General features: G+C 38.6%; 1 protein-coding gene and 1 pseudogene across 36 annotated transcripts in view; one reads left to right on the plus strand and one right to left on the minus strand.

Moving 5' to 3' along the window:
- Positions 1–14,660, minus strand: part of PPHLN1 (periphilin 1) — a 120,841-nt gene that overhangs the window by 9,004 nt on the left and 97,177 nt on the right. The window lies entirely within an intron of this gene.
- Positions 4,355–8,116, plus strand: LOC134807479 (RNA-binding protein FXR1-like; annotated as a pseudogene).

Below are 14,660 nucleotides of genomic sequence, written 5' to 3' on the forward strand. Positions count from 1 at the left end.
AAAAATTAGCTGGGCATGGTGGCACTGTCTGTAGTCCCAGCTACTCAGGAGGCGGAGGCAGGAGAATAGCTGAACCTGGGAGGCAGACGTCGCAGTGAGCCGAGATCGTGCCACTGCACTCCAGTCTGGGTGACAGAGCGAGACCTTGTCTCAAAACAAACAAACAAGAAAACAAACAAAAAACAACACACCTTACTGTAAAGCTACAGTAATCAAGATTGTATGCCATTGGCAGAAGAACAGACAGAAAGATCAAGGACAGGACAGTCCAGATACAGACCCATACAAATACAGTGAACTGATCTTTTAAAACAGAGCACAGAAGTAATTCAATGGAGAAAAGATAGTCTTCAACTTGACAGTTACGTTCAAGACTTCATTGAACTTCAACAAGTTGAGCAGTGCTTGAACAACTGGTTATCTACCTACATGCAAAATAAATAATCTAGACACAGATCTTATACCTTTCAAAAATATGTTAACTCAAAATGGATCGCAGACCTAAATATAAATGCAAAACTATAATATTTACAGAAGATAACAGAGGAAAAAATCTAGGTGATCTTGAGTTTGGTGACGACTTTTAAATATAACATCAAAGACAATCCAAGAAAAACCCCAATAAATTGGATTTCATTAAAATTTAAAAATCTGTGCTTTGTGAAAGACACTGTTAAGGGCATGAACAAACAAGCTACAGACTCGGAGAAAATCTTTGCAAAACACGTATGTGATAAACTAGTATCTAAAATATACAAAGAACTTATAACTCAACAATAAGAGGGCCGGGCGCAGTGGCTCATACCTGTAATCCCAGCACTTTGGGAGGCTGAGGCAGGCGGATCACGAGGTCAGGAGTTTGAGACCAGCCTGACCAATATGGTGAAACCCCCATCTCTACTAAAAATATGAAAAATTAGCCAGGCGTGGTGACGCATGCCTGTAATCCCAGCTACTCGGGAGACTGAGGCAGGAGAATCACTTGAACCTGGGAGGCAGGGGTTGCGGTGAGCTGAGATCGTGCCACTGCACTCCAGCCTGGGCTACAGAGTGAGACTCTGTCTCAAAAAACAAAACAAAAACAAAAAACAAAAAAACAGTAAGAAACAACCCAATTATAAAACGGGCAAAAAACTGAATGACACCTCACCAAAGCAGACATTCAGATGGCAAATGAACATATGAAAAATTGTTCAATATCATTTGTTATTAGGAAATTGAAAATTAAAACGATGATGAGTAGTGAGATACCACTACACATCTATTAGAATGCTTAAAATCCACAACTTAAATTTAAATTTGATTTAAATGTAAATCCACAGCTTAAAATCCACAAAAAAATTTGACACCACCAATTTCTGTCAAAAATGTAGAGCCACAGAACTCTCCTTCATTGTTGGTGGGAATGTAAAATGGTACAACCACTTTGGTAGACAGTCCAGCAGTTTCTTACAAAGCAAAACACAGTCTTACCATACAATCCAGCAATCCCACTGCTAAGTATTTATCCAAATAAGTTGAAAACTTATGTCTACACAAAAACCTGCATACAAATCTTTATATCAACATTATTATAACTGCCAAAAATTGGAAGCATCCAAGATGTTCTTTAATGGATAAATGGACAAACTGCAGTATACTCATACAATGGAATATTTTTCATCAAAAGAAATGAGCTATCAAGCCACAAAATGACACGAAAGAATCTTAAGTGAAAGAAGCCAGTCTGAAAAGGTTATACACTATGATACCAACTATATGACATTCTGGTTATTAAAAAAACAAAAACAAAAACCCATAGACACTAAAGAGATCATAAGTTGCCAGGGGGAAGTGGAAGGGACAAACAGGTGGAACATAGGACATTTCTTAGGCAGATGAAATTATGCTGTATGGGACTGTATGGTAGGATACTGAATGATATATTATACATTTGTCAAAATTCACAGAACTGTAGGAGACAAAGAGTGAATCCTAATGTAAACTATGGACTTTAGTTAATATTAATATATCAATATTGGTTCATCAATCATAACAAGTGTATCACAGTAATGCAAAATGTTAATAATAGGGGAAACTGTGTAGGGAGAACGGGCATATAAGAACTCTCTATGCTCTTGCAGGTTTTCTATAAATCTAAAACAGCTCCAAAAAATAAAATAAAATTTTTTTCCCAAAAATAATCACACAAAAGTGAAAAAAGAAAAAAAGGTTTCTTAACTTTTGTGCCTGAGTTTCAGTACCTACAGCTGACTGTGCTGTTTAAGAATTAAATAAGATAATACAGAACACTCAGAATAGTGCCTGACACATAGGAAGCATTTAATCTAAGGCAGCTATAGTGATGATGATAGAAAGAGGAGAAACAACTGTTCTGACTTTGTCTATAGAAGGGAGTAGTAGAAAATGGTGTTAGAGTTGATAAGTTCTCTCTAGGAAAACAAAGAAAAGGAAAAGGAAACGGTGTTTGGGGGAAATACTATTGGCTTAGCACACCTAGAGCGTAGATTCACCCTGAAACGAGATCATGAAGAGCTCCTTCAAGGAGCTTAGACATCAACTGATAAATTAACAAAGAGGGAAAGAGCTACAAGTAGAAATTGGAACCTTTGGATGTATCAGGAAGAGAAAAATGAGCAAGAATCTATGCTTTGGGTTCCTGCTCCTGAGAGCCAGGACAATAAATATGACAAGATGTGTGAAAGAAAGATGAGATTAGAGGCTTTACAAGTACAGTAGTCCCTACTTTATCTGAGATTTCAGTTATCTGCTGTAAACTGCAGTCCAAAAATATTAAATGGAAAACTCCAGAAACAAACAATCCTTAAGTTTTAAACTGCATGCTGTTCTGAGTAGTATGATGAGATCTTGTGCCATCCTGCTTCATCCTGCCCAAGACATAAATCCTCCCTTTGTCCCATATTCAATCTTTATATACTACCCACCTGTTAGTCACTTAGTAGCCCTCTCAGTTGTCGGATTGGTAAAACATAGTATACACAGGGTTCAGTACTATCTGAGTTTCAGGGATCCACTGAGGATCCTGGAACATATCCCCTAAGGATAAGGGGGGGATATTGTAATTAAGAAGCAGTAGATGTATGATAATGTGAAGAGTGATAGGTGGAAGGTTTTTTGCTTTTATATAGGAGTGGAGATAAGTTCAGTACTAAGTAGTCACTTGAGGCACTCATGAGACAACCAGAACCAACTATCAATAGGAAGTTAAGTACATGAGTCTGGACTTCTGAAGAAATAAACTCAAGTGAAGAAGAGATTGATTTTATAATCTTTAGCAGTAATGCCAGCTGAGGCCAGGGGAATTTCCTGAAGGAGGGAGTAAGTTATTCCTAGCACCACAAAACTGATACCCAGCAAATGTTGAATGAATAGCTAAAGTGTGCTTTAAGACAATGTAAGAGCCAAGTGCAGACATCTAAAACCATCGATATCATCCGCAGAAAAATTAAGAATCAAGAGACAGTGAAGGCACAGATGCCAAAGAAAGAGTTTATAAAATAAGGACACAGTCAATCAAATGCCAGAGAAAGATCAAAGAAACATATTGACTGGATTTGGCAATTAGCAGGTAAACCACAATAGCAGTTTGTTGGGATGGTGGAGACTGGAGAGCTGTGCTGTCCAATACAGTAGCCACTAGCCATATGTGACTATATTTTATTTTTAATTAGTGAAATAGAATTAATTCTGTTTCCCAGTCACACTAGCTCTATTTCAAATGCTAGTGGCTGCCATACTGGACATGAGGATATAAAACATTTTCATCACTGCAGACAATTCTATTTAGCAGAGTTGTCATGGAGGACTGAGGAGTAAAAAGAAGGGAAAGTTGTCATGGTTAAGTGGTGATCTAGTAAATTAAATACATATTTGCAACTATTTTACCATTAAAGTGGAAAATAAAAGCTTACAACTTTTAAAGGAGCATTGTGAAATATAATTAGCATCTGTAAAATGTTCTACAACTTTTAATGAAAGGTATATAAAAATAAATTAAAAAAAGAAACTCCAATTGGGGCGTAATATACAAGGAACCATTCATAATGTTTAATGTGTTGATGAGGCCAGGAAAAAAGCGATAGCACATTGATATTAAATACTGGAGATAAATTTAAACCCTTTAATTTTGGTCTATAGTAATGCAGAAGGTGTCAAAACTATTGTAATCTATGTTGCTGCTTGTGCTGTATTAATAGAAAAAGATATCTTTTGAGTCCTCCTCAAAGCTGAAGCCCCAATGCCTCTTAAAAACACAGCTCCTAAAAAGAACACTGGTGGTTGCTAAGAAATGCATTATGAACACATGGATCAGAGCTATAGTGCCTACATTCAATATGTGAGTGAAATTATTACAACCACAAAAGGAAGCAACTGCAAAACCAATTATAAATTAAGGACATGCTAAAAAGCCTCAGCAATCAATGTTTATAGAATTCTCATACACAAATACAGACCAATTTATAAATATATAGAATTCAACCAAAGATTAATCCTTAATTATGACTTTTTTATCCCTTTCAGCTTATTAATTTTTTCAATCATAATATACTAGACAAAAAGAAATAATTCCACATATAAAAAAGAAACAATTCCAAATAATGTAATCATTGCAGAATAGTTAATGCCAAAACCAGATTCCACAAAATTTAAATATAAGACCTAAACAGGGCTGGGCGCGGTGGCTCACGCCTGTAATCCCAGCACTTTGGGAGGCCAGGGCGGGCAGACTGCCTGAGGTCAGGGTTCAAGACCAGCCTGGCCAACATGGTGAAAGCCTGTCTCTACTAAAAATACAAAAATTAGCCAGCCATGGTGGCATGCACCTGTAGTCCCAGCTACTGGGGAGGGTGAGGCAGGAGAATTGCTTCAACCCGGGAGACCAAGGTTGCAGTGAGCTGAGATCGCGCCGTTGCACTCCAGCCCAGGAGACAGAGCAAGACTCCGTCTCAAAAAACAAAACAAAAACAAAAACATAAAGAAACAGTAATTTATTTCCTCTCCTACTGTACCCTCACTCATAATACTCAACACTTCACTTCTGGCATGCCCACACATCAATTCCCCAGCAGACACCAATTGGGTTAAGATCCCATAGGCTAAGGACTCAGTCCCACAAGACTAACCCCCAATACAGAAACCAATTCACAGGTCCCAGGCCTCCAAAACTTCTGACCAGGCAACTATAAACTGAGGGTTCTTACAAGCCCCTCCTTGGGTTCAATCATTTGCTAGAGCAGCTCACAGAAAGTGCTTTACTTACAAATACCATTTATTTATTTTTATTTCCAACTTTTATGATCATCCCATCACTTAGGTATTAAGCCCAGCATCCATTAGCTATTCTTCCTGATACTCTCCCTCCCTCATTCCCCAGCCTCCAACAGGCCCCAGTGTGTGTTGTTCCCCCGCTTGTGTCCATGTATTCTCATCATTCTGATCCCACTTACAAATGAGAACATGTGGTATTTGGTTTTGTGTTCCTATGTTAGTTTGCTAAGGAAAATGGTCTCCAGCTCCACAAATACTGTTTATTATAAAAGGATACAACTCAGGAACAGCCAGATAGAAGAGATATGTAGGGCAAGGTATGGGGGAACAGGTATGGAGCTGTTGTGCCCACTCTGAGTATGCCACCTTTGTAGCAGCTCTACCTGTTCAGCAACCCAGAAGCTCTCCAAACCCTGAACTTTTGGTGGTGTTATGTTTTTTTAAAATAAATTTTATTGTGTATATTTAAGGTTTACAACATGTTATGGGATACATATAGATAGTAATATCTATCATCTCACACAGTTGGTCCTTGCACAATACAGGTTTGGATTGAGTGCGTGCACTTATATGTGGATTTTCTTCTACCTCTGCCACCCCTAAGATGGCAAGACCAACTTATCTTTCCTCAGCTTATTCAATGTGAAGACAAGGAGGATGAAGATCTCTATGATAATCCACTTCCACTTAATGAATAGTAAATATATGCTGTCTTATTTATTATTTTCTTAATAACATTTTATTTCCTCTAGCTTACTTTAAGAATACAGTGTGGGCCGGGTGTGGTGGCTCACGCCTGTAATCCCAGCAATTGGGAGGCTGAGGCAGGTGGATCACGAGGTCAGGAGATCGAGACCATCCTGGCTAACACAGTGAAACCCCGTCTCTACTAAAAAATAGAAAAAAAAAATTAGCCAGGCATGGTGGTGGGCACCTGTAGTCCCAGCTACCTGGGAGGCCGAGGCAGGAGAATGGCATGAACCCGGGAGGCAGAACTTGCAGTGAGCAGAGAACGCACCACTGCGTTCTCCCTTAAGTAAGCAACTCCCTTACAGTTGCTTTTGAAAATAATTGGCAACCAGAATGCCAGGTTCCATTTAATGAGGTTAGATTACCTCCACCACCTGATATAAAAAAATAAATTAGTGAAGGAGATGAAGTAGAGGTATATTCAAGAGCAAATGACCAAGAGCCATGTGGATGGCGGGTGGCTAAAGTTTGGATGATGAAAGGAGAATTTTATGTCATTGAATATACTGCTTGTGACGCTACTTACAATGAAATAGTCACATTTGAACAACTTTGGCCTGTCAATAAAAATAAAACTGTCAAAAAAAAAAATACCGTCTTTAAATGCACAGTGGATTTTCCTGAGGATATGAGAGAGGCGTGTGCTAATGAAAATGCACACAAAGATTTTAAGAAAGCAGTAGGAGCATGCAGAATTTTTTACCATCCAGAAACAACACAGCTAATGACACTGTCTGCCAGTGAAGCAACTGTGAAGAAAGTAAACATCTTGAGTGACATGCGTTTGTGAAGTATTTGTATGAAGTTGATGCTTATGACCAGAAATGAAGAGATCACCAAGCATTCAGAATGCACAAAACAACTTGCAGCAGCTTTTCCTGAGGAATTTGTTGTGAGAGAAAATTTAATGAGTGTGGCAATAGGAACACATGGTAGTAACATTCAGCAAGCTAGGAAGGTTCCTGGAGTTACCGCATTGAGCTAGATGAAGACACTGGAACATTTAGAATCTATAGAGAGTGCTGGTGCTGTAAAAAAGGCTAGAGGTTTCTTGGAATTTGTGGAGGATTTTATTCAGGTTTCTAAGAATCTCATTGGAAAAGTAATTGGAAAAAATGGCAAAGTTATTCAAGAAATAGTGGACAAATCTGATATGGTTCGGGTGAGAATTGAAGGGGACAGTGAAAATAAAACTACTCAGAGAAGACAGTATGATTCCATTTGTATTTGTTGGCACTAAAGAAACCATTGGAAATGTGCAAGTTCTTTTAAAGTACCATATTGCTTATCTAAAGGAAGTAGAACAGCTAAGAATGGAATGCCTACAGATTAATGAGCAGCCATAACAGATTGGTTCTAGGTCTCATAGTGGAAGAGGCAGAGGTTGTCAGGGCCCTAATTACACCTCCAGTTATGGTACAAATTCTGAGCTGTCTAACCCCTCTGAAATAGAATCTGAGGGTAAAGACAAGCTGAGTGATTTGGTCACTGAAGAAGATGATCGAGACAGCCGACATCAGCGTGACAGCAGGAGATGCCCAGGAGGAAGATGCAGAAGTGTTTCAGGGGGTCGAGGTCGTGGTGGACCACGTGGTGGCAAATCCTCCATCAGTTCTGTGCCCAAAGATCCAGACAGCAATCCATACAGCGTACTTGATAATCAGAATCAGATCAGACTGCAGACACTGATGCCAGCAAATCTCATCACAGTACTAATCGTCATACGAGGTCTCGTAGACGAAGGACTGATGAAGATGTTGTTCTGATGGATGGAATGACTGAATCTGATACAGCTTCAGTTACTGAAAATGGGCTAGGCAAAATATGTGATTGAAGAGCATGGTCCTTCAGAAAAGGCAATAAATAGCCCGACTAGTGCTTCTGGCAATGACATTTCTAAGCTACAGCATACTCCAGGAGAAGAAAAGATTAATACCTTAAAAGAAGAAAACAGTCAAGAAGTAGCAGTCCTGAATGGTGTTTCATAAACTGAAGAAGTTCCTAGTTTACAGTTCTTTTACATTACATTTACAACAGTGCTTGTACAAGCTTGCCAAAGATAGAATATGGATCGCCAGTCTTTGCATCGCACTTTCAGTTCTACCATTTGGAATTCAAAAAGGGGAGGGATCCTGAATAAATCATATGTTAAACATACTTTGACACCTACTGGGTTATAAATCATCAGATGTTCCTTTAGAATAGTATATGTAACATTAAAAAAAAGTTGCTGGCTATAAGAAATGTTATTTTCTTTTCAAAATATGGCAGATGGGGGGTGGTGGGTGAGGTGGGATCCCTAACACAATATTCTTTATGAAAGCACTGGCTGCTTTTGTTACATTTTTAATATGCAACCACTTCTTCATCTGAGGAAAACTAGAATAAAATGCAGTCTAAAATATTTTGCACTGAACTGTAATTTCTCCATTAGTTTAGTTTGGAAACTGGTCTGTTTTAATATGTTTTTTAAATGCTTTATAGAGAAAAATCTGCAGACCACTGGAATACATTTGTTAAACTCTCATCTGCAGGGACACTGGGTGATATTTGGCAGTGACTGTTCCACCTTGAGGGTTTGTTTGGTTTATTTATTAAAGTGTACAGTATTTAAAAATAAAACATAGCTTTAGTTAAAACACTAAGCTGAATTAGTCATGTCCATTCAGACATAACTGGAACTACCGAAAATATTAATTTCCAGAAGGCTTATTCTATATAAACTACATGTTTGTCTTCAGTAGAGTATCTTTTTTATCTTGTTTTGTTTAATTTCGGTTGTTTGATGTGCAATATGTTTTTGTATGCAGATAGTAAATAAACATTGATCTTCCAAAAAAAAGAGATAACACAGTGTATTGGCCAGGCACGGTGGCTCACGCTCATAATCCCAGCACTTTGGGAGGCTGAGGTGGGTAGATCACCTGAGGTCAGGAGTTTGAGACCAGACTGGCCAACATGGTGAAACCCCGTCTCGACTAAAAATACAAAATTTAGCTGGGCATGGTGGTGGGTGCCTGTAATCCCAGCTATTTGGGAGGCTGGGGCAGAATTGCTTGAACCGGGAAGGCGGAGGTTGCAGTGAGCCGAGATCACACCATAGCACTCTACACGCCAGCCTGGGTACTCCGTCTCAAAAAAACAAAACAAAACAAAACAAAACAAAACAACAAAAAAAAGAATATAGTATATGTAATATGTATAGCATACAAAATATGTGTTAACTGACTATGTTATTGATAGGTCAACAGCAGACTATCTGTAGTCAAGTTTTGGGACAGTCAAAAGTTACACTTGAATTTTCAAATGTTAAGGGTGGCAGGGGGACAGCATCACAAATCCCTGAGTTGTTCACGTATCAACTGTAGGGGTGTGTGTGTGTGTGTGTGTGTGTGACTGTAGGGGTGTGTGTCTGTGTGTGTGTGTGTGTGTGTCAGAGACAGAGAGAGAAGAGCAGCTAAAATCGAAGACCCATCACAAAAACACAGTTGATTAGATCATTGGCCTTTGGTGAGCGGCTCAACCTTCAGTCCCTCTCCACCCCTTTAGAGGTCAAGGGGGTAGGCTGAAAGTTCCAACTCTCTAAACACATGGTTGGTTTCCCTGGGCAATCAGCCCCTAAACAGAGGCTATCCAGGAGCTCCCCCGGCCATTGGTTACCTCATTCACATACAAAAAGACACATCACTTTAAGATTCCAAGCTGTGTGCCAAGAAATGGGGGCAGAAGCCAAATATATATTTCTTATTACATCCAGAAATGGAAAGATAAGTGACAAAACAAATAGAGCAAAAGCTTAATTACAGAATCCAGTTGATGGGTATACAAAAATTTTCAAAATAAAATGAAGATGGATCTGTTCTGCTTTGACCCTGGAGGATGAGCTTTGCATCTTCTCGATATGGGTTAGATATTAATGAATCTGCAAATGCTGACACGAGTGTGAATGACAGATAAATGTGCCTGCCACACAGCTAGAGCTCACCTTCTATGTTAAAGCACTGGAATTGGTCAGAGTACAACATGCTCTGTTCAAGGACTTTACATTCTAGTAAAAAGACCAACACATTAAAAATAACCAAACAACAAGGCAGAATATGGTAAATGCCATAAAATAAATATAAAGTGTTGTAATTATTCCAAATAAAAGATCATGGGAGTTGCAGGGAGCACTAAGACAGCGTGAACTATTCTAAGCACCTTGGAAGCAAAAAAGCATAGAGTGTTTAAACAGTAATGAATCTTGGAATATAGGGAAGTTTTGGGAAAGATAGTAGACTGCAATCAAAATGGAGCTAGACATGAGCAGGTAAGGCAAAGACCAAATTCTTAGACTTAAAATAACTTATGGTAGAAACACTGTAGACATTTTTTCTCTCATTCAAAAGGCAATAAACAAACAACTAAAGACTGTTGATTAGGGAAAAAACCAATGTATTCATTGCTCAATGAATTTTGAGAAAAGTAATTTTGTATTCAATGTCAATTACTGGCTTGGGAAAAGAATTTCTAAGATGCAAAACATATAAAAAGGCTAAATCTAAAGAAAAATATTCATAATGAACACAGGATGAAAGGCAATTAAATACATAATAAAATAGGCTTTAAAGTTCTAAATGCTGAGAAAATGGGTACAAATATTGTGCAATATGATAAAATTTCATTTGGCTTTTGATATTGTCGTGTCTGAGAATAATAAAAATTATTTAATAAAAGCAAGGAGGAGTAGGCTTAATTTGCACATTTCCCAAGTCATGTCCAAAACATCCATCATAATGAAACAGATCACAGTTTAAGATGGCAATTCAGCTCCCTAAACGATATCTGTCACTTAGAAAGTCCCTTAAGTTAAAAAAAAAAAAAAAAGAAGTTAAAAAGGCAAACTTCATTTTTTTAAATTAAGTATTAAAACTTTCCATTGGTTATTGGGGAACAGGTGATGTCTGGTTACATGAGTAAGTTCTATGGTGGTGATCTGTGAGATTTTGGTGTACTCATCACCTGAGCAGGCAGTATACACTGCACCCAATATGTGGTCTTTTTTATCCCTCACCCCCCTCCCACTCTTTTCCCCTGAGTCTCCAAAGTCCACTGTGTCTTTCTTATGCCTTTGCACCCCACATAGCTTAGCTCCCACATATGAGTGAGAACATACGATGTTTGGATTTCCATTCCTGAGTTAGTTACTTCACTTAGAATAATAGTCTCCAATCTCACCCCGCTCATTCCAAATGCCACTAATTTGTTCCTTTTTATGGCTAAGTAGTAATCTATTGTATATATACATACCACAGTTTCTTTATCCACTCGTTGACTGATGGACATTTGGGTTGGTCCCATGATTTCACAGTTGCAAGTTGTGCTGCTATAAATATATGTGTACAAGTATCTTTTTCATATAATGACTTCTTTTCCTCTGGGTAGATACCCAGTAGTGGGGTTGCTGGATCAAATGGTAGTTCTACTTTTAGTTCTTTAAGGAATCTCCACACCGTTTTCCATAATGGCTGTACTAGTTTACATTCCCACCTGCAGTGTAGAAGTGTTCCCTCTTCACCACATCCATGCCAAACATCTACTGGTTTTTTGATTTTTTTGATTACGGCCATTCTTGCAGGAGTAAGGTGGTACTGTATTGTGGTTTTGATTTGCATTTCTCTGATCATTAGTGATGTTGAGCATTTTTTCATATATTTTTGGGCCATTTGTATGTCTTCTTTTTAGAATTGTCTATTCATGTCCTTAGCCCACTTTTTGATGTGATTGTTTTTTTTCTTGCTGATTTGATTGAGTTCGTTATAGATTCTGGATATTAGTCCTTTGTCAGATGTACAGATTGTAAAGATCTTCTCCCACGCTGTGGGTTGTCTGTTCACTTTGCTGACTGTTCCTTTTGCTGTGTAAAAGCTCTTTAGTTTAATTAAGTCTCAGCTATTTATCTTTGTCTTTATTGCATTTGCTTTTGGGTTCTTGGTCATGAAATCCTTGCCTAAGCCAATGTCTAGAAGGGTTTTTCCTAAGTTGTCTTCTACAATTTTTATAGTTTCAGGTCGTAGATGTAAGTAAGTCCTTAATCCATCTTGAGTTGATTTTTGTATAAGGTGGGAGATGAGGATCCAGTTTCATTCTCCTACATTGGCAGCACCATTTGTTGAATAGGGTGTCCTTTCCCCACTTTATGTTTTTGTTTGCTTTGTCGAAGATCAGTTGGCTGTAAGTATTTGGGTTAATTTCTGGGTTCTCTATTCTGTTCCATTGATCTATGTGCTTGTTTTTATGCCAGTACCATGATGTTTTTGGTGACTATGGCCTTACAGTATAGTTTGAAATCAGGTAATGTGATGCCTCCAGACTTTTCTTTTTGCTTAAAAAGGCAAAATTCTTATGTAAACACTGAATTAATTTTTATATACAGCTATTTCTTACAAAAGAAATATTTGAGAATTATCCAAAGAAAATTTATTTTAAACACAATAACTTCAAATAAATCTTTTTACAATTTCACAGATGAGGTAGTCCAGTCTTCATGAAATAATTTAATATTATCAGAAAAGTGCAATGTCCTGACTGTACAAAAGGTCACATTTTAGATCTGACTAAGGCTAAAAGAAAGTAATTAACTGGCAACAGCCAGTTCTCGAAGTGAAAAAAAGTCTTACATTGGTTTGAGAAACCTGCACGGCGCGAGATCCACCCAGTTACTCTCCAACAGGAGAGAAATTTGTCAGCAGGAATGACTAAGCGGGAAGCAGCTTAGCTATTTCAAGACCCACCCCCTCCATTTCCTTCCCAGCTCATCTACCACCAAAGAGGTCGGAGACAATTCAATATATAGGTCGCATTATCTTCTGAAGATACAGAAGTTATGTGTCAGAACATAGAAGTTTTAACTGTTACTGGGTCCAATGAGTTGAGTTCTCAATTCAGGGAGGCCTCACCACCTAAGAACAATTTTTGGAGAATGGGGAGGAATCCTAGCAAAGGTCTCCATGTCTAAGGATGGCTGTGGGTTACAATTCTAAAGGTCTTTTTATTTGCTTATTCAAATATAATGACATTTAAAAATTCCTGGCAAATTAGAAGTATTAAGTTACTAACTTAACATTTTCATATAGACCTTTGTATTATTTTATGTACCAGAATCCTCAAAAGCACTCTGGAGTTATTGACCTTTTTTTATAAAAATAGTGAAGCAGAGAGATTAAAGGAGTTAACTGTAAGAAATACAATAAACATTCATAGCCTAGATTTCAAATTCACTCCTTATCATACTGCTGCTACAAACTCAAGATAATTATTAAAATCCAAAATAGAAATGAAGCCCTGACTGAACTAAATCCTTAGCAAAGATAAATGAACTTGCTTGGTTTTGAAGAGTAGTGTAAAGAAACTGGTTTGGAGGGGTCTGGAAGGCAGGTCATCTGATTATGATTCCTAACTGCCATGAGACAATACATGAGGGTGTGTGTGTGTGTGTGTGTGTGTGTGTGTGTGTGTGTGTGTGGTGTCAAGTCTAATACTGTACTTTAAGTTGTTCAAGTCATTCCTCTAGTGAAATTTGAAACGTGGATTATTTTTCCATATAGCTTCAGGGATGCCACTAAGATAGAAATAAATAGGTCAGATCAGCCATCTGCCCCATGCTGGGAAAAGCATTATTATTCTGTAAGCTACTTATGCTTTGGTTGGTTAAAGAGCATTTTATGGTTGAAATGGGACATTTTCAAAGTATCCTGCAGAGGCGGCAAGTTCTCCCTTAGTTTCTTTTGACAGATGATCCAGTGGACCAGGCACATTCACTCTACTATCCCATTTCTTTCAATATTAAAATCCTATATCATGTATACACACACAGGACCTAGAAGGACACATCAAACTGTAAACTGCTTGTAATTATGGATGACTTTGTTCCTTGCTTCCTGTGTTTTTTGTTACCCATGATGCACATATTAACTTTTAAAAAATAAAAGTCATTTTAAAAACCTGAGGAGGCTGGGCACAGTGGCTCACGCCTGTAATCCCAACACTCTGGGAGGCCGAGGCAGGCGGATCACAAGGTCAGGAGTTCAAGACCAGCCTGGCCAACATGGTGAAACCTCATCTCTACTAAAAAAACACAAAAATTACCTGAGCATGGTGGCATGCGCCTGTAATCCCAGCTACTCAGGAGGCTGAGGGAGGAGAACTGCTTGAACCCGGGAGGCAGAGGTGGCAGTGGGCTGAGATAGCACCACTGCACTCCAGCCTGGGCGACAGAGCAAGACTCCATCTCAATAAAATAAAATAGGCTGGGCGCAGTGGCTCACGCCTGTAATCCCAGCACTCTGGGAGGCCGAGGCAGGCAGATCACCTGAGGTCAGGAGTTCAAGATCAGCCTGGCCATGGTGAAACCCTGTCTCTACTAAAAATACAAAAAAAAAAAAAAAAAAAAAATTAGCCAGGCATGGTGGTGCACACCTGTAATCCCAGCTACTTGGGAGGCTGAGGTGGGAGAACTGCTTGAACTGGGAGGGGGAGGTTGCAGTGAGCCGAGATCGCGCCACTGCACTTCAGCCTGGGCAGCAAGAGCGAAACTCTATCTCAAAAATAAACAAGTACATACATACATACATACATACATA

This window comes from Pan troglodytes, chromosome 10 (assembly GCF_028858775.2).
Source record: "Pan troglodytes isolate AG18354 chromosome 10, NHGRI_mPanTro3-v2.0_pri, whole genome shotgun sequence".
NCBI classification, from domain to species: Eukaryota; Metazoa; Chordata; class Mammalia; order Primates; family Hominidae; genus Pan; species Pan troglodytes.